At 37.7% G+C, this 27,764-nt stretch overlaps 1 protein-coding gene across 2 annotated transcripts in view; it reads right to left on the reverse strand.

Annotated features, from left to right (window-relative positions):
* The window catches only part of LOC122570008 (protein slit), a 624,369-nt gene that overhangs the window by 57,747 nt on the left and 538,858 nt on the right, over nucleotides 1-27,764 (reverse strand). The gene's annotated exons all lie outside the window — the stretch shown is intronic.

Consider the following 27,764-nt stretch of genomic DNA (forward strand, 5'->3'; position numbering starts at 1 on the left):
CAAGCAACGCAATCCTTCTTATCTCTCAAATCCACCTTTCTCAAGCAACTTCTGACACCCACAATCGTTCGATTCTCGATGCACTTCCACCTACCAGAAAATAATACATCGTATATACAGGAAGCAACTCGGTAAGACAGAAAGCACTAAGAATCGCAGCGAGCCGAATCCGAGTTTCGCTCGGTAGGCACGGCTTAAAATTGATCCGCCCTCTTCAGCGTATCATAATATTCAGATTTTATTGCCATGATCGTGTTATACGCGAAGTGTTTGCAATGCCTTTCACCTGTCAGCCATTGGAACGAAGATGCAGCCAGGACAAGGATACGAACCGCGAGACGTAGAACCGTTACGAAACACTTCGTCTGAATTTATCGAGCTGGCTCGCCTCCAGGCGAGCCAATGCCGACTCCCTTTTCTCGTAACCAGTCCTCACGTTTGTTCTTCATCCCCGTCAACCTGGTAAAATTAAATATTAACGATCTGCCGGAGGATGGAATCGCGCGACTGCTGTTTTACGATGTAACATGATGACACGGAGACCACGCGTGATGTATTATCCTTGCGTCAGGCTGCGAAAATAGCGTGCGACGATTGAGAGACGGCTGTGTGACATGTCCTACTCCCTAGCAGAGTCGAGACCAAGTTCTACGTTGTTATCTGGTTAGAGAGAAGATGGAAGTTTTCTGGAAGGAGCTAAAATAAAACGTAGGAAACAGGACTTGTAAGATGTTTACGGTTGTGAGTGTTTTCCTTCGTTACCTTCCTTCGTTAACATAATTGACTGCGATAATAAAAATTTGGAAACGTTGCAATCTGATACTAATGACTAGGGATTTTTACGTATTTATATTTTACGTATTTATGAAATGTATACGTACAATATGGAAAAATATATACGCGTATAGTAAATATGCATATGTACAATATCCCAAATAAATTAGTCTTCTTTAATTTTTTTCATAGACAAAACAAATTATCTCTGCTTAAGCTAATTTTTTAATTGTCGTTTCTTTAATCGTATGCATGAAAATATTAGTTTGTAGAATTCGCAAATAAAAATATAAATCCGCAGTTTACTAACAACTGAATTTAGCAATTGATTGCATTTTATATTAAGTAAGAAACATTTTTTCAAACATTTTTTACATCCCCCTAAATAATAAATAAATGAAATAATCTCTCTCAACATTTCGCAGCTTTTCAAGCTTACTGACAAAAATCTCAAAAATTGTTCACATGATATCTGTGTCACTCGGTGTACACTCTCGATTCCATTCGCAGCAGCAGGAACCTGCCGGAAAACGCGCCGCAGAAAAATGGTCTGCCGGCATCGTTTGCGCGTGTCAGTTTGAACAGGCGTTTTCGTTTTGCTTAATTAAATGAAATGTCCACCGCGATCGCGCCGTTTCTGCGAATGGTGAAACTGGTACCATCGTTTGTCCGCGTCGTTCGTCTTTTTCGAGCGGAGAACCGCGAGTTGTCGCGTTACGAGCTTGTTCGTTGTACGTAGGACACGTTTAGATCGGGTATTAACTCGGCTGAGATTGTACAATGTCGAGTTGATGCAGTGGCGAGTAGTTGGTCGCTGGCTTAGAGAAATGTTCAGGCTAATTTGAGAATTACGTACGTTTTGTATTTTTGGATATTTTAGTTTTTTGCTGTTTTGTAGAATTTCAGACTGGGGAAGTGTTTCACATATTACGGTCATTTATTAACCGAAAGAATATTTTTCGTGCACAGAATATTTTTCATCGCTCCGTAGTGGGCTGTTACTGTCATCGCTTCACTGGCTGCGTGCGAAAGGCTTCGTGAGAACTCGAAAATTTGCTGACAAACGATGAAATAAAAGATGATGATTAAAATCGCTTGAAAATAATTTGCAATTTTTATCAATGTAGCAAATAATTGTCTACTTCTTCGTTATTAACACGTAATTTTAATTGCGAATTGTCAAGCCAATAATTATCCTAAGAAATTAGTGGTGGTTTTGTTGCAAAGAGAATACTTTTGTCTATAAAAAAACGTAAAACAGCCTAAGTCGAATTTTTCGCACGACGGTTCTTTTTTACTAGAGCATATTACACTTAACAAAGATAGAGAACAGTTTATTACACAGTACCATTTTGTTATATGCTACAAATACAGCATAATCCCAAATATCGACTCGAATTAACAACGGTGCAGCCGCAGCTGGACCGAACCGGCGAATCACAGGTTCAACAGGCCATCGACGTCGGTCTACCGATCATCGATCCCATCGTTGCTCGCGTTTTACGGTTTCAAATCCACAATGCGTTGGCCCGTTAACGTCTGCTGGCGGAATTGACACGGAGAATTGTTCCGTGAGTACACACGGAACCGTGTGCCAGGGAACAGCATTGTTCCGGCGACAGGTGATTCGTTAGCTGACGCGACTGCTTTAGCAAAGACAAATGCAAGCACGACGGTCTAACGAGCGACGTCAACGAAACCCTGGCCAAATATCATGGAGAAGAACGAACGAGACGCTGAACGAAGCCTCTTGGAAGATTTTATTATACGTTAAATAGATTGGCCTGGTTTCCTCGATTACTAAATTACACATGGCCAGATAGAACATTTTTTTGCGAACGGTATGATCGTTGTTGGGTGCAGAATGTAGTTTTTGAATTTATTACGTTTGAAATTAACGAGGAAATTTTCGAACGTTTCACGAGTACCTTGGAAAAAGTCTCGGAGGACGACGATACGTACTTTGAGAAATGCAAAGGATAGTTTTAAGTATAGTGAATTCTTGACCAAGTATTAGGTTGTCCGAAAAGTTTCTTTCGTTTCATGAGGAAATAATAGACGCACAACGTTTTTTGTTTAATATTATTTTGTCGAATTACGTACGGTCCATTTTGTTCTGTTGAGATAAACACCGCGACATTTCACAGACTTGGTTTCACGTTTGTATAAAGGACAGCCTAATACATACTCGGTATAGATTCAGGTGTTCTATGAATTTCTATTTTAATCTTTGTATTTTATGCAAACGTATGAGCATCACAGTCTATGTTACTTTCACCAATATCGTAATTTTCTGTTTTTCAACGTGCAACTTCTATCTTTACAAGATTCTTTGAAATGTCGAAGTACTTCTAAGACGTTCCAAACCATCAAATCAGCTTGGATGATCCGTGTACTTTATAAATAGAAAAATATTGTACATCAGATCCTATGAACGGCGATCGAATGCTACAGAGCGAAAATTTTGCACCGAAACAGTTTTAGATTCGTGAGTGCATATTGAAATTGATCTCATCCCTGATTATTACCGTGGTCGCTTTTCCACGCTGGTTTCTAGGGTAATTGGCGTGTTTACGCCGTCCAGACAATCGTGGCTAATCGCACGTTTCATTGTCTCCGCTTGATTGGAGGTTTCATTGTTCCGTTGCCCGCACGAACCGCAGGATTTATTCGTATTGCCTTCGGGTCTTGTGGGTGGATAGGAGATATCGTTGCGGGGCTGGAAGAAAATTGTTATAGATGGTTCGGTGATTTGTTGAATAGAGTGCGAGCGAGAGTCCCGATAGATGAGAATCTACTATTAATTCGCTACGGAGGTAAGTTAGCTTATTGTAGAAGTTGTAAACTAGATTTGTCATGTATGTTTTGTACCATGTTGCAAAGAAAAACTTTCCTTCGATTTATGAGGCTTGAATAGAGCCCTGGAGCACCAACTTCGAATGCAATTCCATATGCAGTTTCTTTAGGTCGATACGATAATAATTAGTGACTGTCCGCAATGGAATGAAATTATGTGAAATTGTGCCGATCTTAAATATTTTTGAATATAATTTCAAGTTAATTCCATCAGTCACGAGATAAGATTTTTCTTAGATGTTAAATATTCAAATAATAGATTCTCAAATGGTAGAAAGTCTTTAAGACTACATGGAGCCTAGGAAGATGGTACTTAATCAAGTTCTATTTAAAACTAAAAGCAAACATGTCCATTGGAAACTTGGTAAAGATTGGAGGGATAGGAAGGAAGTTGGTTACAACCGTGCTTTGTATTTAGAATTAATGTGAAGTTTTATCTTAAAAAATATACACAATAAACTTGCTGTTTAAGATTCACTATTGAAATTCTCTCAATAATTCAACAACAATATTACGACAAGGAAACTTTCGCATAGAAGGGAATCTTGGGACTTTGTAGCGCTTCCTCCTGTAAATTTTCCTCTGAAATTTAGCAAAGAATAATTATTACAAAAGTTCTGGTCCGATGGTGCATTAATATAACTTACTTATCACTTATAATCTTTGATGATCAAAAAATGACAGTTCCACAAATTAAATTCAGATTTTTCCAACCCTTTGAATCTTTGTTAATCTTTTAAATGTTTAAATAATCAAAATCTAAATCAAAGAATTATGGTTATACAATTATCAATTCGCTGTTTTTTTTCCATCATTTTCGCACACAATTTCAACCATTTTTTTTCTAATTATCTCGTTCATTTATCTCGCACAAATACATGATTCTAACAAATTCTTCCGTTATCTGACAATTTAGGTTAATTATCAGGTTTTGTATGAGATCAGTAGATGTCTCAATACTCACGAACGATACTGTATATAAACAATCTTGAATTTCAGCGAAAGGACCAAGTAGAACATAAGCATCCATTAACCTATTAAACGAAACAACTGATAAACATCCACAACTCGGTGCAGCTGACGATAGCAAAACGTTCCGACGAATAATTGTATCCCATAATCTCGAATTTCATGCTCGACATTTCACCATGAACGAGTAACAACTGCAGTAGGCAAGATTAGAAACGTAGCACAGCCAGCTAGATTTCAGATAGTCGTTGTTACAGGGCCTCTCTATTTTTCCGCGTTCTTCAAGCCAGGCAGACCGATCTCTTATCAGAGGAACCAGCCGCACGCTGGCTATGGCTGACGTAAAGTTTATCGCGTTTGTTTTACATCCGCAACTTGCTGTGGTGTCGTAAAAAAACGTCAGTCTCTCTCTTTCTCTCTCTTTCTCTCTTGGTTTGCTTTGGTTTCACAACGAAACACGAGCCGCTAAATACGTCGACTAGTGGAATCGTGGCCACGAGGAAAATGTTACGCCGCGTGGCACCCGCGAAACCAGAACGAGCACAAATTTACAACCGACTTTCCGCCCGGTAATTCCGTTTATTGTAATCCGTGGACATTCCATGACTCGTCTGAATCGCATGGCTTCGTTTCTTCGCGCCTTTCATCTCCTAACGACCGTTTCCTTAATTGTCTCCACGTCGGTAGGCACGACGATACGATTTCAGTTCGTTTCGTTGTATTTCTATGGTTTCCGTTGTTGGTTGAGGTTTTATTTTATATTATACGTTTCACTTTCTCCTTGGTTTTTATTCCGTTTCTTTTTAGGTTTCTTCTTAGTTGAGGTTTCATTTTACTTTATTTCTTGAACTTTCGTTTCTTTTCCTACTTTTCAATCCTCGCACTATTTCTTCTTGTTTTGATGTTCTTTTCCTTTTTCGCCGAGAAACGCTTATGCAACGATACACTGGATTTTAATTAGGTCATTTATAAAACGTGTGGTTTCTGTTCGATGTATTTGTACATGTGCACAGAGTCGCATAATATGTTTGTTTTGAGGAAGGAATTGCAAACGGGGGAAAAATACGCAGACTTTGATGTAGAATTTACTTTGAAGCAAAGCCATGGACGTTCATGGCGATGATATGTATGTATATAGCTATGCAATTGAAGATCGTAAGTCGTACGTTTGAAATATAAAAGGCAGAAGGCAGACGATGATATTATGGAATGTTTGTGTAAACGAAATCGCATACTTCTCACACTTTTTGTGTATCCTTTTAGCTATACTCTACCAAAGAGTATTATAAGATATTCGTGTTCGAAAAAGCTTAAAACAATTTAAAAGATACTTTAATTAAGATCTTGTTAAATTTAACGTATAAAAAAGAAGAAAAGCACGAATGCAAGTCATAAATACTGAGTGAAATTCTAAATCCACTTAACTGCTCCACTTTGGTCGCGTTTACTATAAATCTTGTTTTAATAAACATCCCAGAATTTTACAAAATAAAAGCAAGTTATAACCGCAAGGTAAATAATAACGAAGTTTCCATCTCACGATCCGATTGGTCCTGTCCAAGGCGGAACCCAGCGTCTTCCGGTTCACTGGTTCTCGCGGCACACTCATCGACCGGGCTCGTGGAAAAATCTCGTCGCGTTGTTCAGCTCGTAAATCTTCAGCCAGCCGGTACACGAGAAAAAGTCGCGACCAGATCGATGCTTAACGCTCGCCAGTTGAAACCGTGCAATCGCCGACAATCGAACGGTTGACCAGCGTTCTCGGAGCGCTGATTCTCGATCGTTACGATGTTATCGGGGTCGGGACCGCGGTTTCTTTCTTCTTTACCCCTCCTTTGTCACTTTTCGCGACTGTACCGGGCGCGCCTCGTATGCCGAGGTCACGATTCGATAGACGTTACGCGATTTGCATAGGAGCTCTGCCGCCAATACCGCCCACGCGACCAATCGAACAGACCAGACTCTTCAGTGAAATTGTATGCACGTAATAAAGCACGTATAAATTAGCGGTCGACGTGGAGCTTCGGTTATGCAACAATTCTCGGTATGTTTAAAATTTTAAAGACGCGTTTCTACGGATGGCGTATTTCAGGCCAGATAAATTTGCAACGCAGTAACAGGATTTATTCTAACACGCAATTTATGTGAATTCATCGAGAACATGCAGTTCGTACAATATAAATCTACCAATTTTCTATTACTTTTTGTTGGTATAATAAGAGTTCGCGTTTGAATAATTGGATTCAATTGACGATAAATACAGTTCAAATACAAATGGAGTTCTATAGTCTTAGCAACGAATCGATGAAACCAAATTCTCTTTGTACTCAACTTCATTTTTGTTCGTGTTTATAATGCATACGATAAAACAAAAACGAGCAAACCGTAAAAGAATGTAACACTTACTCTTTTTTATCTCCTCTGTTTGGATTAACAAAAAAAAAAAAAAAATCGCTCATTTGGAATAGAAATTTATTCCGAGAGAACCGCAGAAAAGAAAACCGACCCCATATCAATTGTGCCCGTAACGAAGGGAAAATGTCAATCGTGACAGTGAGAAACGACTGAGAACTTCAGAAAGAAGGTTAAAAGATATCACCCTCGTCGAATCGCACGTGTCTACTTTTATTTCCACGCGATCAACGGGTTCCCAGCTGTCGCAACATTGTAATCAGGATAATTAAACAAGAACGATCGTAATTTCGCCGCAGACATTGTTAAATATTAAGTGGAGCCTGAACCGGTTCTTCCATTCCTGTCCTCCTTCTCATCGTTCTTTTATAATAGAGTCGGCAAACAACGATCCTTCCTCCCTCTCGACGATAATTGTAGCTGTAGCAGTCATGGCCCGAGGGAGTTTCGCGCGGATTCATGCGTGCATCGCGCGAGTGACACGCGAGACCGGCACGTTTTTCTGCCTCGCTGAACGAATTCGTGTAAATAATGCACTGGCTTTTAATGAACGTGCCTCGCACTGCGACAAACGCATAATATACAGGGTGAATCGGATGAATGAGGTCGCCTAAATATTCGTCTTACTTAGTATCGGATGGAGAAACTTGTTAGGACGAAATTACGCTATTTCAAGAGGTATTCCGCCACTCTATCTTTCCACTATTTCGTATGCAAGTAATAGAGGAGAAATTTGTCTCGAGTTCATTTCCTTATTTTAAGAAGAAGCTAAGATTTTATGAACGAAAAGAATTATTTCTCAGGATTAACCTTTTTACGAAAGTGTTATGTTATCGGTATTCTTCTTATGGAAGTTTATATATTTTTATACGTCGACCGATGCTATCTACAGGTCCAAAGCGATAGAAGATGTAAATTTCATTAGGTAAAATTTAGTCATTTTGAACGACGTATGATCCGGTGGAGGTGTTCGATAGATTCAGAATAAAAGATAAACAGTGATAAATAATACAGATATTTTACTGATCTTATTTAACTGTTTCACCCTGTACACGTACATGAAAACGGAGAGAAATGAAAAAAGGAAAATCCACGCCAGCCGCCAGTGTTTTTTCGATGTTCCGGTAGAAAATGCGTCCAACACGCGTCTGACTCGAATATCTCTGTTTGAAATAATCCGGACCTGACGCTTCTGCGTGGCCAGCTTTTTGCCGATTTATCACTCGTGTCACTTGAACACGCGAATTGAAATCGGTGTTTTGGGGCGATTCTAAGGGAAAGTGACAACGTATTGATTTGGAGAATTTCGAAGAGAAGATATTTCCTCGTTATATCGATTTCATAGAATTTAATAGATCCCTAACATAATCTTCTCGAATGTGACATTCTGAGAATTACAAACGCGATACAAATGTCGAGTTGATTATCCATCAAGATCAACGACTTGGACAAATTAAAGACTTTAGAAAAATTAGACACTCGTTATGTCCCAAGAGATAAGAAACTTTTGAAAGATAGAGTCGATCAATTTGACTTCCAAGTGGTTCGTGCAACATTATTAAACCGAAAGATCTGCAACAATTTTTACACCAACTACCGCGAGACTTTGATAGTTTAATTCCGTGAGAAACCTTCCAAACCGCTTAATATTACAAAATTTCAATAAGCGAAAGTATGCAGATCGGTTGAAACGGTACAATAAGAGTAAGGTTCGACCTTAGATTGAACCCCTTTATAAATTGACAGCTCAAGCTAAAGAAGGCGAAATCGAAGAGACGAAAGCGAAGTTGCGTGATTGCCATATTAAATACGTTCGAAGGAAATTGAAGTATTTCGACGTACGAGAAAGTGATACGGAATGGACGAAGAAGTAGAGGAGAGAAAGTGAGATAGGATACGAGGTGAGAAACCGTAATGGAGCTATTAAGTCGTGAACTTACGAAGCGGGCAAAGTTTCTACGGCCCACGAAGTATATCTATCGACAACGTTGTATCGAGTACAAGCGTATGGCGTGCACGGAACGTTCTATAATTCTTCTTGATGCCCGACGTAGCAACTTTCGCGTATAAATACATACCTCAATGAAACACCGATAGCCTGACGATAAAACAGCACTCACAACGAGCCTTATTTATGCTTTCACTGAAATTTTCTTGCCGAGTTTAATAGAGAAAGAATATCGAGTTTTGTGAGATTTTTGTCAGAAGATTTGACAAGATACTTTATATGCAAGTTCCATCTAAGCTATCAGATTTTATGATTTTGTGGTTTTAGATGTTCTCTTGCAACGCGTCTATTTTAGTTAATTAATGGCCACAAAAGAAAATTAAATTTTGTAAAATTTTACTTACGAGTTTCATTTCAGCGAATGTATTCTGTGATTTTTTTTTTATATGTTCTTATAACGGGTTCATTTTGTTAATTATATGAAGACTACAGGAAAGAGACGCTTTTTTGTTGATTTTCTAATTTCGGTATTACTTTATACATAAAGATGCAAGTATTGTAGAAATAACCACATATGTAGGAGCTAATAAAGAAACCAATGGCATAATGTTATGATGAACTAATATTATTGAAATGTTCAAGAAAGTGGAAATATACTGGTCCTAAAATACTCTTGCTATCTCTAAAACACACTTTTGTCTTAAAATGAAATCTCATATGTTCAATAGAACTTCGTCAAGTCAGGACTAAGATTTATCATTAGTATACACGTACCGAGTAAATTTTCAAAATAGTTTGTCTCGAAAACGGAGTCTTCAGTTCATAAATCTTTTTCTACATTTTCAATTCTTTTATCTTTTTACGAGGAATCACCTCATGCTCGATCGTGCTACTGGTTATCAGGACACCGTGTATACTTGTGTTAAAAGAGCACACCTCCGACTCTATGCATCGACTTGAACACCTGACTTTCAAGCAGCATCCAGCAGCGTAAACGAGAAAGCGATACGTAGAAAAGCGAGCTGAGAGCGCAGATGGGGGTTCAGTTGCGAGATATTAAAGTTGCCGTTAATTAAGCGGCTCGAGTTAACGGTAATTAGTCGACGCGCAGCGAGAGGCGTCGTGTCGCGGCGCCGTTTAGATTTAGACGCCTGATTTCCGAGCATGAAAGCACATTGTACAGCACGCACCCTTTCAACTTGTCGGCGCTGCTGGTTCCACTAGCGCGCGCGAATGTTCGCGCGAGCACGTGTTCGAGTTTCGTGCATGTTCATCACGCGTGTTCATCACGTGTGTTCATCACGCGTCACACGCCACGAACGTCGTCCGTGATTTATCAACCGCGATGCGGACTGCCTGTCGCAAATCATAACAACCGTGACAACCGCGAAAACTTCGCTGGAATACACGTGGCCTGGGTGGTTGAGAGACGTGTGGTTCTTCCGCTAACCAGTTTGATTCCCACTGTTCCACGAACTCTCGTGTGACTTAATTGACTGCAAGCTCCAGTGATATTAGGTCTGACGAGGTTAATGCGTTTGAGATAAATGCTAATTATAGTGTGGTGCGTTTTGTGAATTGGAAAGAATAACTGGGCGTGTTTTTTGTACTTCGCTTTTTAATTTTGCTTTATGTTTCGTTTGAAGAGCAAGCATATCTCTGATGAATACTCAGATTTAATACTATTATTCTTAAAGAAGACTGAAATACTTTAGTATGTATTACATTTATTTAGGAAAGTGTGAAAAATATGTTGTTTTTAATATGGTTGATTTATAAAGTCCATGATACACAAAGGAAGAATAGCAATTAGTCAAAGAACGTATACTTGTAATTAATATTTTGTTATCGTAACGAAAGCAACTTAGTTGAAGGGTAAACTACCCATTTGTCTGCGAAGAATCCAATAAAAGAAATTGAAAAAAGAATTTAACAGAAGCTTCGTAATGAAATTTTTCACCCCTAATGACTATGAACCGTTGTTGTAAAAAAAGTTGCAGCGAAACAAGATTAAATAAACAAATAGTCGATGATTAAAAGATCTCGAAAATGTTGTATATTTTGAAACTTCTCAGTGATCTAAGTGAAGAAGAAGTTGAAAATTCCAGTTGGAATTTTAATATTAAAAGTTAGAAATGCCACAAAAGCTTAAACAACTATAGTGGTATTGGAACTTACACCCGATAACTATAGCCGTATAAATCATGTCTTTTGAAAGCGCTGACAATCTTAGAAGTCCTGCTTGAAAGGACCGACTATCTCGAAACTCTTGAAAGTATGAATTATTACACATCATATATTATTCAAGAAGCTACCAGAGTATTAAACTTTCTACAATTCTCGAACATTGCACAGAAGTATCTTAATGTCCCTAAACAACTTTACCATCCTAAAATCCTCGAATACCTCAAATTTCTTAAAACTATTTGGTTGTCCGAAAAGTGTCTTTCTTTTACAAACACGTCTTTTACAACAACGCATCTTTATACAAACATGAAACCTAATCTATCAAACGTTGTGATTTTTATCTTGATAGAACAACATGGATCATACGAAATTCGATAAAATAATACAAAATGAAAAATGTTGTGCATCCATTACTTCCTTATAAAACGAAAGAAACTTTTCATACGACCTAATACAAGCTACCATAATCGCGATAAAAATACAAATTTTACGAACTCTGAAACCTTTCACGTCGCGTCTTACGAAAATCCTGAAACTCTAAAAAGGTCACGTGAGAAACTGCACCGCCTTAAAGATTTTCCTACATCTCGTAAAAAAGGAAGCTTCGGAAGATTTCGAGGATTTCAGCGCGTCTTTACACCTCGGCGAGCGTTCGACTTTCTTAAAGAACCACCGTCACAGTACACTTCCGTTAATATTCATATCAGTTTCAACATCTACGTCGTTGTGACTAATCGTCCCTGTAATTCATTTGTTAAAAAATGGCCAACTATCTTCCGCTAACCACGATTTCCCTGATTTATACTTTCTTTCCTTATTTTCATTCATTCGTTTTCCCTCGACCCTCGCGGCCATACGCTCACATAAAAACTCGATAACGCCACGGTTATGAAAAGAAGCCCGGCACACGAACAGGAATTAAATCTTTTCTCCGGGTGGAACGATGCTAATCTAGCATGAACGAAGGCGCGCGACGGGGGTGAAAAAACACATTCGCGGTGGCACCGGTGAAATTGCCGATTCATTTCGCGCTCGGTGCCCCGTGTAACGACTAGAAATCAAATTTTTGTCACCTGACGATGGCGTGACCGCGACTCGATCTCTTGCTTATCTCAATTAACGTCGTTGTTAATATTTCGTCGCAACCTTCATGTTAAATTGAACGGAAAACGCTCGCACGATTTCGCCTCGCCGCCCTTTCAAGCTTTTTACATGTTTCAAGCATTCTTACGCTGCTTTCCTCCCTCTTATTTCTTTCAGCCGAGTTTCACTACTCCTTTTTTCCGGATAATTGAAATTAGTAGTAATGTTTATGGCGTAGATGAGAGTATTTTATATTTTTTATATCTTATTGCATTATAGAAATACAAGTTAATAGTTGTTTCATTTCTATTCAGAACTTGGAGTAATCTATATCGTTCCAACATTAAATTATAAGTAAAGTCGTTATAACATTAAGGATTATGAACTGTCCCTTTTGTCAATTCATCAATTCACCGTATCTACTTTTACTTCGAAACGTCCAACATGTGTCATAATTAATTTACACAGTAGACTTGTAGCGCGTCTATACTTAGTAGCAATTAACGTATAATATAATTATTCGTTGAATAATTATCTTTACGAGCTACGTAGAAGCTTCAATATCCCTCTTGCTTACCTTCTGAACTTATGGACATATTTTATTAACATCGTCCCGTTCTCGAAGATGATCTAAATGAAGATTTACACTTTTCTTTCTGGAGAGTGCGTGGTGGCAGAGGGTGTCGCGTATCGCGAGATATACGTCGGCTATAAATGACGCGGCGATGGTAATAAATTATGTTACAGCAATAAGTAACGAGGGGAGAAATACAAGCTTAAAAATGTCTAAACCGTCGTAAAACGAGCAGATTAAGACCGAGAGAGAACGTTTGGATTTATTTTTCCGCTGATATAATACCTCTGCTTTCGTTCTCTCGTTTTCCACTGATACAACGCACCTTCTTCTCTTTTCGTTAAGTATTTATTTCACATCATCATCGTTCTGGTTTTTTCTTCTCAGTGAATAAACTATTTGCAGAGTAACGCGTTAATCGCAGCTTGTTATTCATCGGTAACGGCGCGAACGGGCGTTAAATCGCGGTGTAATGCGTTTTAGTTAAACGCCACTTTTTTACGTAATTACAGCCCTCCATTTCGCCGTCAGATACTTTAGACAAATATTTTTCACATTATGCAAGTTTATTGCCAGCTAACGATGCCCGCGTGCCCCGTGGTTAAAGCAACTTGCAATCTGTTTTCCTCCATTTCTCCTATTTTTCTTCCGTTTCGTTCCCTCTACCCGCTCTTTCCTTCGTTTTTCTTTTCCGAGAAAAATTATGCCTCACGCAGCTTCAGAGACTTTTATTCGAGCGTATCGTTAATTTATGATGCTTTATTTCGAAGGGACGATAACGAGGAACTGCTGCCGCTACCTTAGAACGCAGCCTGCGTGGAAATATACGTTTCACGCCGTCGAGGTGGACTCTATTTTACAGCCAACGACTTAAGTACTCAGGTGTCTTCGTCTTTGCGCCATTTTGTCGCGATAACGTGACGGTACTTGCTGTAATGCAATTGCTTTACAGTGAATTCAGTTCGCGTTTATCTCCAGCGAGATTTTTAATTCTTGACAATTTTTATAGATTTATAGAGAAATATTGCATTTGCTGTATTTCTGATCCTAGAAATTTGGTATTTATTCATTGCTTGATTTGTTTGCGCAAAACAAATAGATACAAGAAAATTTTATTCCGTTAATAATGGAACTTCTACGCTAGAATAGTAAGTATAGGAAGTATTAGGTTGAAAAGTTTCTTTAGTTTTATAAGGAAATAATAGATACACAATGTTTTTTGTTTTATATTAGTTTATTGAATTACGCAGGGCTATAGTAATAGAAATAGAAATTCAATAAAATAATATAAAACAGAAATTGTTGTTCATCTATTATCACCTTATGAAACGAAAGAAACTTTTCGGACAACCTAATATAATTCTTGCGAAGATTCTAGGACTCTATTTTGTTATCGTAATGCATAATCTTGGACAGGGTGCTTGTAATTTTATTCATAACACTAGATACAGTAGGTTCTTGACACGAACTAACTTTGGAAATTTGAATCCCTTACTGTGGGAAACGTCGGCAGTTGTAAGAGTAGTTAAGAGCATCCTGTCAGAAACGTAGAATAAGTCATGGTTTAGGTAGTTTTATAGGATACACAGATCAGAATGACGAAGTCACGTATATAGTTTAATGTTTAATGTTTATAGTATAATGTTTAATCTAATATTTCGAAATAGAAACTGAAAATCAAAAGATACTCAAACGTTAATATTCAAATCGTTAATATCAAATAATAATTACCATTATTCGATGTACAGAATCTAGATTACATAGAAATTCCAGCTAAAATACCAAACTTTCAATTGCATTTAACAAATTTATCAAATCTACGTGCAAGTGTTCTTCAGATTTCAAATATTCGAACGATAGAATCATGCAACGACCAATGGGTTACACCACTGTTTTATAAATGGAAGATTCTATAAAGATATCGGCTAAAATTTCAAACTTCTGATTGTCGTTAAGAAATTTCATCAAATTCCAACACGGTGAACCATGAAAGCCTCTTACAAACAATCAAAAAACACTTCCCGGAACAAATTCATCACTTACTCAAATCATACCTAAGCAACAGAATCTTTGTAGTAAAAATAAAGGATGTATATTCTGAAGTAAAAGGCATCAAGGCAGGCGTCCGCAGGGAAGCGTCTTAGGACCAATATTACACACACTATACATGGCCGACATATCAACAACTACCAACAGCAAAATGCAGATATTCGCGGACGACACGGCTGTACTAGTCAGGCATACTAACCCAGAAACAGCAGTCACATTACTACAAGAGAAGACCACAAAAATAGAAAAATGGCTACAAGATAAACAAATAAAAGCAAACCCCAGTAAATGCAACCATATTACATTTACACTAAGAAAACGGAAATTACTAAATATCCAATTGAATGGCACGCACATAATACAAACAAGGTAAGTTAAATACCTAGGACTGCACTTAGACACACAACTTACATGGAAACAACATACTAAATCAATTATAGACAAAATACGGATAAAAAGAAGACAGATATACTGGCTAACTAGTCGAAAATCTAAACTCAGTATAGAAAATAAACTAAAAATCTACAAAACGATAATAAAACCAATCTGGACGTACGGAGTACCGCTGTGAGGGACAGCAGCAATGAGCCACATAAATAAACTGGAGTCGCTATAATTGAAGATACTGAGAACAATAGTCAACGCCCCATGGTATGTCAGAAACGAGGATATTCGCAAAGACTTAAAAATACCAACGGTCAAAAAAGAAATCGGCAGGTACGCAAAAAAAAGAAAAAAAAAAAAATACAAGGGAAGAACGGCGACATATCCAAACCAGCTGGCTGCTGAAGCGAGCAAAACTCTCATGGAAAGAACGCTAAAAGGAAAACACCCCACTGATCTCACTAAAGAAATAAAATAGTCAAACTCGAAGATGGTATTCCGCTGGGGGTAGCCATCCACATGTTATTTAGCAATTAAGTTAGAAAAATTTACCAAATGTCCAGCTGAACAAATTGTAAAGTACAAATTAAATAATAAAAAAAATTCCAATACTGCGCTGCGAAGAGAAACTTCACACCTTACTTTGCAGCTGTTCTACGTTTGCAAAGCTCCGCGTTGCTCATTAAACATTTCACTCCACTTTTCATCCCATATCTCCGTCGTTGGCCAAGGCAAGATCATCTCCGACCAACAATTCACCAAAGACTCCATCGATTATCAGCGACAGTAACCGATAGGGCGTCGGTTTTTCGGCGAAGTTTCAGGGGTGGCGGCCTTCGCCCAAAGATATTCACGGTGTATCGGAGCCATTGAATCGACGCTATCTGCTGCAAAAGCGGAGCGGTTTTCGCGTCCGTTCTATAGTTCTGTCAGGTGTTGTTGCGGCGAACACCGGCCCGTTTTGGCAACGCGACGCTTCAGGTGAACGCGATACGCAAACTGGGAAAGCCCGCGGCTCACTTTCGTCCTGATAACGCCGTCATTGATAAATTATGCGACCGTTCGTCGAGCCAACCCTGTTGTGGGTGTGAATCGATACGAACTGCAGGCTTCTCGCTATGGGTCTACTCGTTTTGATGTTTGAATTTTTAGTTTTCCGTGAGTTATAGTTACTGTTTAATATTTTGTTTGCTTTTGTTGTAAGGTGTATCACACATTATATATTTATATCATTCGTATAGTAATTTTTAATATATATTTATATAGCAATAACGATATATTCTAAAGTAAAGTGTTAAATAAATATACGGCTTCGATATTTTTATGGTTTCCTTCAATTTTTTTCAATGAAACCATGTTTCTTAACAAACGGACATTGAAAAAGCCCAATGACCGCAGTAATTCGTCTAATATGCTGGAAACCAATAGTTATAAACATGTAATATCGCAGCTGTAATATTTAGTAAATTTTAAGAAACTTAAAAATTCACACAGACCATAAATTGCACAGTAAAAAGCAAAACCAACTAAATCAAAGAAACAAAAGCAGGGAACATCTGAAACATGCTCTCAACCCCACGAAAGCTAGATTTATCATTTTAATCGATCCGGACGCGGCAACTAGTAACAATAAGATCCTCCTCGACCAAGTCTCGAGGAAGTGTCTCCCACTTGGTGTTAAGCGCAAACGAGAAGCTCCTGGCAAACTTTGGTAACTGTGTCATCCGTCCAAATGAAGCAGCAAATGAAAGGAGATAGATAGAGAAGAGAGAGAGAGAGAGAGAGGGAGAGAGAGGAAATCTCGAGAAACTTCCGTGTTTAATCCCATCAAGTATCAAAACGACACGTTCGCGCATAAAACGGCGGGATTATCGGCGACGAGCCGGGAAAATATCCGGTTGGTCCATTAAACGGCGTCCTTACCCACCGCTGGGCAGAATCCTCCTTCCTCGAATTTGCATTTCATTGTAACTCGGACTATGGAACCGCGGCATCAAGTGGAACAGAAAGAGAGACGACAAAAGGAGAGGAAAAACGCGACGATAACGTCGCTCCCGGTGAATTCGCTTTATTATTCGGCCGTTTTTGCCTGGGACCACGGGGCAGATCGCGCGGTTCAGATAACGGAAATCGCGTCCAGACGAGTAATACACTACCATCCATAAGTATTTGGATACCTGGTGTAATTCTATCAAAAGATTAATGTTTTTGTTATACAATGGCGGTAAGAGAAAATTTAAAAATTGTTGCGCTATGAATTTTCGTCAACAAACAACCATTTTCGGTAATAATCATCCATTCTGTGATATATACGAGTATTATATTTAATCATTGCTCCTATCAAATATAAATCCATTTTCCCTCTTTCTGTCCTAATGTCTTTTTATATTTCTCATTTTATAAATTCCTTTTTTATTCGTAACTGTATTTTCCAAGTTACGATAGAAGAATATTCCTCTACTGCCAATTCTTTGCCTCTTGTTATAGCCAGAATCAAATTTTTCAACTGAGACAAGGAATATGCCTGCATCGCCCAAATTTCATGTTTACCTAAAAACCCGAAATTTGACTGTAACTTTGAAATATAAGATCTTATTGTAGAATGATCACAGACATATACTGATTGAAACTTAATCAAGAAAATGTAAAATATATCCGTTCAATATAAAACTTCTCCTCGCTGAACGTGATATAAGATCTTTAGAACGTCTTTTTTTTAAAAAAAAGAACAATCTTTTGAAGAACGTAGTCTTCAGATTTAGACAATTGTATCCAAGAGGTTCGAGTAAGTTTAAATAAACAAAAATATTTTTTATATATTCGTAATAATTTAGAAGAGGGTGTCTAGATACTTATGGACGACAGTGTACATGTACTCGCGTGAAATGTCACCGAACGCGTGCGTTTTGTAATACATTATGAGTGGCTGGTAACACAGCGGGTGCGGTGCAAACGTACGATTTTCGACGTTTTTAGAGCGATGGAAAATGTCGGCGAGACTTTTATTTATCGTTCACTGGGCACCCGCGATGCTGGGATTGATATTCTGCATGGAATATTATATTAGGCATAATTGTACCGGGTGTTTTATGTGAAACGTACCGTATAATGTAATGGCGGAATAAATACGTTTATTTATGGTTAACGATCATTATCGAGACTACGAATCTCTGCAAAACTAAATTTCGCATTTTATTTTGCGTTTGAGAGTTTAGAGCTGTATTCATGGCCATATTAACGTTGTACATGAATAGGTGTAGAATTTAAAATATGAGAGGCTGTAATAAGTGAAAAAATTCAGTGATTTTGAAAAGTGAAAGAAAATGAGTTTTTAAAGATAATTATTATGATGGAATAGCTTATTTATGAAATGCACTATGTTTTAATTGAAAATATTGGGATTTGGCGGAAATGGGAAAAGGAATTTAACTTTCTATATATGTAGTATTATTATGTAAAGTCAGTGTAAGTAAAGACGAAAGTCTACGTACACCTATTGAGTTTTGTACATCTGATTTATGAAAGAAATTAAAAACGTACCTTGTCTCGCATTATCTTACATTTTAACGGTATAGCTTTCAACCTCTCAGGTACGATGCACCACTATAGTGGCTTTCGCGGATGTCATCTTATATTACGACGCGCCACTATAGTGGCTCACTCTACTGACTTATTCGCTCACCGTTTCAAATAAATGATCTTTTTCATTTGTCTTGCTTCACACTTTTCTTGTTCTCGCACGTTTTATAATATTGTTAACAATATACGGACGAAATATATAATTTTCGTTTTTGATACGACAGTGTCAGATACCAATTGTTACTTTTCGTTAAAATAAATACACCATTATTAGATGTTCCTTTTAACATACCGATCCGTGTCCTTATAATTTTTTAGAATCTTCAACCTCAAAATGTCGCTTCAAAATGGAAAACGAAGAGCAATTTGAAAAACACTATCGCGCTATGAGTGTGAAAATTGTGACGTGGGTCTATGTGTCGGACCGTGCTTTAAAATATATCACACTCAATTGTATTATTAATTATTAAAGTAAATTGTTAAAGTTAAAAGAAAAATTATAATTTAATTATCAAAAACTGCATTCCAGTGTACTTGCGTAGAGAACAGCATTATCCGTCACACATTGCAGTGCCGTATCGTTTACGCGTAATTCGCATCAAACTTTGCCGTACAGAGAAACAGCCGCGCACAAAATTCAACCTAGGATCTAGGAGGTTAATCTGCCAAATAAATTCCTAGAGCCAACGTTTTTACTATAATATTTTATATTTAAAGAATGTATGTAGATTTTTGTCACTGGTCGTATATGTACTATTTAAAATAACTAGGGAATCACCACTATGAATAGTTCTATTGCACGAACAACTAATCATCCAATTAAATCAAATAACTAATCAAGTCTCTTCCAAAAGATTAACAACGCTTTTAATCTTCTCCGACTATTCGACAATTCACCCAAACTTTCCGTTTCATCGGAATACACCCACGCAAAATATATATTATATTCTCTTCGTTGCCTGTTTACCGGGCAATTAAGGCGTATACGAAACGAAGAGGCGCGAGTAGCAGACTTCGTTGTTGCTTTGAGAGATGGCAGCGGCAACGAGCGTGGAAACGTCTTCAATAAATATCAACGTTTTAATTAACATAATGCGGCAGCTTAATTGGCCGGCATTTATCGTGAGTAGCTCGCGCGCTTTTAATTGCCCCCGTCGCCCTTCCACAACCACCCTGCTGGTAATTATAAAAGCGTCGCCGTGTAACGAACGCGAGCATCGGCTGATATCGTTGAGGCCGGTCGTCGATCGTTGAAAGAACCTCGCTTTTTCTTCGAAATCGCGGTTAAAATCCGACTCGTTCGTTTAATTACACGAACCATCGGGAATGCGGTTCGAAGAACCAATGAAGTCGTTTTAAGGGATACACTACGTAGACTTGTCGGTTCGAATATGTGCTTCAATGAGATAGAATTCGGTTTAATTGGTGGAAGAAGCCGAGCGGAAAAAAGGAACAAGACGGGGTACGAATCTTTACAGTAGCGATTTAATTGGACGATTTTCGTTGCCGTATGTTAGTAATCGGGGTGTTTGTATGTGAGTGTTATAGTACCGAGGTAGTAATTAAAGTATGAATGGAGTCTGGAATTGATGAGTTGAAACGGGCTTTTAATGGGGGTGGATGTTTCAGCGTGGAAAGCGATCGAACGTTTTGTAAAATATTGTTGAGATTATGCTAGTACACTCCTGGCTGTAATAGAGATACTATTCGAGGATTTATATGATGGTACTTTCCAAATGAAGATTGCTTTGGCATATGTACTCTAATTTTCACTTGTTTCTGACTGCAAATGTTAGATGTTATTGCTTTGAATAAAAATTTCTTTCGTTTACTTACTCACACACATACACACACACACACACTTCAATTTAATTTAATTTTTATTTCTCCCACTCCAAACCTACTCAAATATTTTGATCGTTATTGTTAGATTCATAGCGATAATTCTATATAAATTTTATACTATCGCTACGACATATTTTCAAATATAAAAATAACCAAGTTGAAAACATGAAATAGAAAATATACCTTTAGGAAGTACAATAAGAGAAATTGAAAATATTTGCAGAAAAGCTTGAAGATTTATCTCTGGTGTATATCAATGCCCTTTTAAATTATAACATTGTTGTTTTACATATATATTCGCATGCTTGTCAATGGTACGTGATAAGTTCCCATTCCCTATAAAGCAGGCTATCGTGACAATCAAAAGGCGTGCCACTAAGCGAGAATAAAGAAAACCAGGGGATAAAAGTTCCGTGTTTCCTCCTGTTTCTGTTGCTGGCAACCATCAATAAGACTTACCTAACTCAGATCTAATTCATAGCTAACCTACATCTGGTAAAACCTTCTTTACGAGCGAGTATTGTTCGATGGTTCCAACTTATCTCTGTGCATATACAAGCTTCGTTCGAACAAATTTCGTTTATATCAAATACTATTAATATAAAACTTGTACTGAACTGACATTTTATTAACACGATGACAATAAAATAATCATGATTATTAATTTCTTATTGTTCATTGAAACACAATAATATTTAGAATACTAGATAATATATTATATATTATAAGTATTATTATTCTGTCCGCACTGTACGAACAGCTTTACTTTTTAAGTTAATTCAATTATCACGTTTAGTTATCGAGTAAAATGTCTTCTTACAGAGATTCAATCTTCACTGGGCAAAAGATAAATCTTACTTGACTATGTTGTTCCATAAAGTGCACTACTTTGCGCACTACTGTATCATTATCTGATACACATAATGCAATTCTCTACAAAAGAGATATAGATCCAAGAGTTTCAAGTAAAAGGAGTTAAAATCGGAGTTAAAGTCGACTAGCCAAACATATATTTAAGCAGATCATCAAGCAAATATCAAGCAGATATTTAAAAGGTCTCGCTTTATTCTTCCATGTTTCTTGCGCCCAAGAATTCTAATGGTCCCAGGATCTTTACGATTACCAGTTGAAAATTATTCCAGCCGCCGTTAAGTGGCTCAGACAGAGAGAGAGAGAGAGAGAGAGAGAGAGAGAGAGAGAGAGAATTTTATACCGGAAGCAAAGGTAATAAAAAATAGAGTTCCATTAGAGAGCAATACTACCAAGAACTGTTTCGACCTCATCTACTCGTTTCTGCCTAATGGATTCATAATCTTAATACGTCCGACCTCGCGTGTTCGTGCTCGATTCAATATTGCCTTGGCATAATCATGCCAAACCCCTTTTCTCCTCGATTCCCCAACCCCTCTGGCCCTTTTCTTCCCTTTTTCACCCCATTCCACCCTCCAACAACCTTTTCCTCCCTTGAAATTCTTCTCGAACTTCTAATGAAAATTATTCTAAGTAGCCGAGGCCGCTACCACGCCTAATAATCGCTGCTCTCGTTCGCCTTGAACTTTTTGCAGCTCCTTCTATAACCGATTCACGGGTAACGTCTAATCAAAATTCAATTAATTTCCTTTGTTGCAATTTGCCGTCGAAGTCGACTCGCAACTTGGCGCCAGGGAAGTTTTGGGAAGTTTGCGGCAGCTTTCGGAATTTCTTCACGTCCCCTGGATTATTTCTCCAAGTTGTCAGACAGTTTTTCAATCCTCGTTGGACCTTTCTTTTGTATTATCGGGAAGTGACTTGTGGAATGTCCAAAGAGTGACAATATAAGGGATATATTTCTCATTATCGAGAGAATCTTTGTTTGTAACTGTTGAGAAGAGAAAATAAATATGAACGGAAATTGATCGATTGTTGGATGTTTGCAGTAACCGTACAAAGAGAAAATGAAATTAGGCAATGGGATGCTTTTAAGCTCTGTGGAGCGTATATTTAATTCTTTAAACTATTCTTGAGAGATTTCAATTTTTTATGTTGACTGTTTGTCGTAGAATTATATTCTAAAAATATTGGAATACATAAAAATACAGAAAATATACAAGTAGTATAAATCTGAATGACAAAATTAAATTCTGCGATGGAATAGTGGAATGAGATGTGTGTTGTTCGAATATAATAAAATCCTGTCGTCTACAGGCTAAATATTATATAGGTAGATTATGCTATATAAAGTAGCAATGTGCTATAAACTATGATAAGTAGGTTTACTATCTTTCAGAACACAAAGTTTAGTTTTGTTAAAGACCTCCTGTTCTGTTTACTTCAAATTCTAAATCCTTCCTCTTCGCAGCAGGATGCAAATAGTGAGATTGTAGCACACCAACGTATAAGACGAGTAGCAGGAAGATCCTAGTAATTTATTTCACTAAAATCTGCTGTATTTGAGCCAAGTGAACACGGATTATGAATTGAGAGTTTAATTTCCAGGCTGTAGGTATGTAAAAAAAATTCTAAATATGACTACATAAATAATTAACAGAATTAGATTAAAAGCTCTTAACCTTAAAATCAAGAACAAAAAAGATAGTGTACAATTTTCTAAAAAGTATCACTTCCATTACATAAGAGCGTTTACCATTGTCCAATATATACAATTTTGTATTCTCTCAATCACAATATCTTTAACGCAACATTCTGAAAAAAGAAAACATTTTCGTCACGATAATATTGTTACCACTCCACGAACATTCGAAGGATAATCGCCACTCTTTGAAACAGTGTCACTCGTGAACGAAACGAGATTCCGTAGCTGCACGAATGAGCGTGAGCTACCAGAAACAGTTCGCTCGTTTGACAAGCATACTTTTGAGTCCAACAGGGAACGATGGTCTAAGAACGAGGTCGATTAATGACCCCTGTGGCAGGCTGCACGCGATAAACCCGCAATATCGGATTGATATTAATTGGCCGCGAGGAAGCACCATAAAGACATTACGATGGCGTACCGCGAGCCTGCGGGTAATTATTGCCGGTTTAATGCCCCATCGACCGAGAACCCCATAGAACGGTGTCGGAACACGGCGCGAGACCTTGTTGTTCCCGCAACACCGCAGCGAAACGATATGATTGAAGAGAGGAGGGGCGGTTTACAGCCAATTTTTATGCCCCTTTTATCTTTCATTCGGATCCTTCTTTTAGACGAATTCTTTTTGGATCTCTCGTTAATTATGGAACTCGTTGCTCCATGGAGACTGGTTTCAGAGGGAAAGGTAGTAAAAATATTTATTTTTTCCTTTCTCCTTTTTTTTAAAGTAAAGATGAGGTGGTTCGTGGCATTTTTGTTATCATAGCTGGTTTATGGAGTACCGTGTTGCGCGGAGCAATTCCAGATAAGATAAAGCAATTAGAAGATAATCTGTTGCGACGCGGTAATTAAGATACTGAAAGCTGTTTATATTGCACGGCGATTGAAGGGAAAAATTCTGGGATAGTTAGCGTTGCAGATCCTGGCTAATTAAGTCGTTAATAGGGTGGTGTATAAAGAGGGATGGTAATTCTTGGTGGAATTGGAGCGTGTATTTTGTGGTAAATATGAAGTCTGGGGATAAATGGTAATATATAATGCAACTATGTGTATATAATTGAAATTTTCTAACTTGTTTTTTATATACTAATATATACTAAGTACATTTTTAGCGTTTTATGTTATTAAACTCTTCCATAAACTTTTCTGGTAATCTACTCTGTAAATTACTAATAAAATGTATTTATCCTATTATGTATTTGTTGAAAACTTATGTTCTACCTAATTTATTTTTCGAAGGCCTTTTGATTTGAACTTTTCGTCGTACTGAGTCGAGAACTGAGAAATTGATAAAAGGAGAAGTTAATGAGTTCGATTTTGGAAAACACCCGAAGGAATGTATGTCTCTTACTCCTTGAACAAAAACAAGAACTTTTCCCAGTCCAAGATAATTCGATTTCGAAAAGCTTAGTAACATTAATTCCACGCAAATCCCTCGAATTCGATGCTCTAACTTAAAAAAAGCCGATCAACCACCGAGTGTCTTCCAACACGATCGATATATATATATATATATATATATATATATATATATATATATATATAACAATAATAATTAAACCGAAATTGTTCACACCCGAAGAAAAATTCGATTCCAAAAGGCTTAGCAATATTAATACCTCGAAAATCTCTCGAATTCGACGTTCTAACTTACAAAAAAAAAAAAAAACCAATCAACCATCGATTGTCTTTCAACACGATCAAAACTTGGTTGGGCAAACAACCGTGGCATTCCGCTTTACCCCGAAAAATATCCGGGACACGGAATATCGCAAGCACTGGTTCGGTTTGATCGCGGAAAAACCGTCGGCCAACTCTCGAATCCCCGGTACAGCACCACGGGCGATTTTCAATGCTGCCGGCGAAATATCAATCCTCTCAGCGATAATTACATTTGCATCGAGCCGCGTCATGCATGTTTCACGCGGATCTGTCCGGATGTCCCTTTCGCGAATCCGCGGCCGTCCTTTTTATCATCGAGGCTTGGTAATTGTAACAGAGCCAGAGGGCAGTCCATTAGCCGTAATAATTCCATAAAATCCGGCCCGCCGTTCTGGACCGGTAAAACGCGCTCGTTTTCAGCTTTATCGTCCCTTCCAACCCCCGTGCCCACCCCTATTCTATTGCCCCAAAGCGTCGAAAAATTCGCTTTTACAACGCTCGTCCGGGTATTACCGGCCATCCGTGACCGGTAGTCTTCTCGCATGTTTGACATCGGCTGGACAATGCAGATCCAGCTTAATGCCCGATGATTTTGCCCTCAATCTGCTAGCAAGGAAAGCAAAGGGATGGGGCTGGAACGGTTTGGAGATGGGGTACGTTGTTTCGTGTGCGTTAACTCTTTGACGCTCGACTTCCATGGTATTTGTGTGGGTTTTTGGTAGATGTGATTACTAGATCGCGCATGTCTGTGAATTTATGAGAAATTCAAGGGTGTGAAATTGTATAGTTCAAAGTAGATTCCTCAATTAGTTAGTAAGCTATTCGTTGCTATTTTTCATCAAATAATGTAGGTGGATTTACGTATTTCATGTGTTAGCTCTTCGTGACTTGATTTTTATGGTTTGTGTGTGGTAAACGTGTATAAGCGTGATAAATGAAATTTTATAGCATTTTGAATAAAGAACTGTATGCCTGACCTGACCCTTCGTATATTTTTTAGATATTATCGCGTATGCTTGTTATATTTCATTTTACTCTTATGCTATTGTAATGCTATCCTATGTTGCTATGTTACATAAATTATACTACGTGGTTATACAACATATGTGTAACCAATATTTGCATTATAATATTACTTCGTAAGCTATCTCTAATAGTTACATTATATTACATCCTATTGCTCTTATCACAAAATAAAAGATACCAACCAATCTTGAATTTCTTATTCTGTGGCCAGACAACAGACAATAAAGCATAACAAGAAAGTGTAAATCTTTTTACGAATGGATTATTTCCCATTCTTCGTGATATTTTCATTGTGTCCAAAGAGTTGAATCTCGGATGCGTAACCAGTCGACCATAAAGTGGGTTGGGAACGAAGCAACAAATCAACGCAGTGAACCTGACGGAAGGGGGGCTTCGCACGATGTCTTCCTCAAAATGCAAATCAGCCATGCTGAGGGGCACAAAAGCGGGCTGTCTCAACGGCATTGACCCAGTTCCAAACATTAAATTATCACGGTGCAGCAAGCCGGTAATGGCGTGTCCCTCGGGCTCTCGTTGAAACAATATCAACTACTCTGGCCGATATTATCAAGCTTAGGGGAGAAGATCTCGACTGCCCGAGCGAATTCGTCCAGAAATCTCCTGGTCGTAGGCGAAACGCGTGATCGACGACGACATTATTTTCGTTAAACGTTATTTACTGTGACTCAATAATTCCTAAGTTTATGCTGATAAATGGGGAATTATTGGTTCGATAATTCGCAAAATTAAGGAACGTTACATTTCATAGATAGCGAGACAGATCGTAGAGAATAGAAGTCCGATTATATATTTCAGAGAAGAAGATCTTTTAATAAATTCTAAACTTTTATTATAAGAATTGTAATTTAGTGTACAGTTGAAATAGTTATCTGGTAAATGTTGACGTGACTGTTTTAATAAATTTCTGTAAGATTTATAGCAGAATCAGTGAACCGAAATTCTCAAGAATTTTATATATTTCTATCTCTGTCTAGCAATATCCCAATACGATCTTCTGATCTTTATCTAAAGATAACTAAGTGCAAGTTGAAACATATTTTGGATTGTATAAATTTATATGAATATCCAAGTTTATTTGTAAAATTTGTCTGCGCCTGCAATCCCAATCTTACCACATTCAGAAACGCCATAGCATCGAAAACTCCATCTTTCGACGAGTATATATTCCAACTTACCTGAAACAAGCGAAAGAACACAGTTAATTAAAATTTATCTAGAAAAATAGAGCCGAATGATTTACTGTATTATATTTAACAAGTCTTTAGTTTATTATCTTTTATGGACAGAGCTAATATACTTGCAATTTAAACTGCGAATACTTGTTTTCTGTTCAACAAATGAGTGATGCTTTTTGTACATCTATTAATTTAGTTAACGATAATTAAATTTCTACTGTACTACAGTAATCAACAGGCTGAACAAAAGGGACAAAGGAGTAAACTAATAAAAGGACAAAGGACAAAAGAAAGTTTAACGAGTAAGACGCTGTAATTTTACGCTGTGAATTACAATCTAACAAGAGAAACGAATGTATGTGTAATTTAATTGTATTAATAAACACGTGTTTAATACAGAAGAAACGTTTAAATCAAATTTTACTTATAGTGATTGATACAGAAGTATCACTTATAAACTCTCTCCTGTCCGCCGGTACAAACTTTCCCAAATCTCTACACTCTGAAGGAACGAGAATCTCTAACCAGATCGACATAACCTCGCCCAATTAAAACCACTTGACCCTCGCAGCACCCAAAAACCTGCACCCAATCCTCGATACCATAGTCAGTCAATTAACTCGCAAAAAAGACCAAAAGCCGGTAGAA

This window comes from Bombus pyrosoma, linkage group LG8, assembly GCF_014825855.1.
Source record: "Bombus pyrosoma isolate SC7728 linkage group LG8, ASM1482585v1, whole genome shotgun sequence".
Lineage (NCBI taxonomy): Eukaryota > Metazoa > Arthropoda > Insecta > Hymenoptera > Apidae > Bombus > Bombus pyrosoma.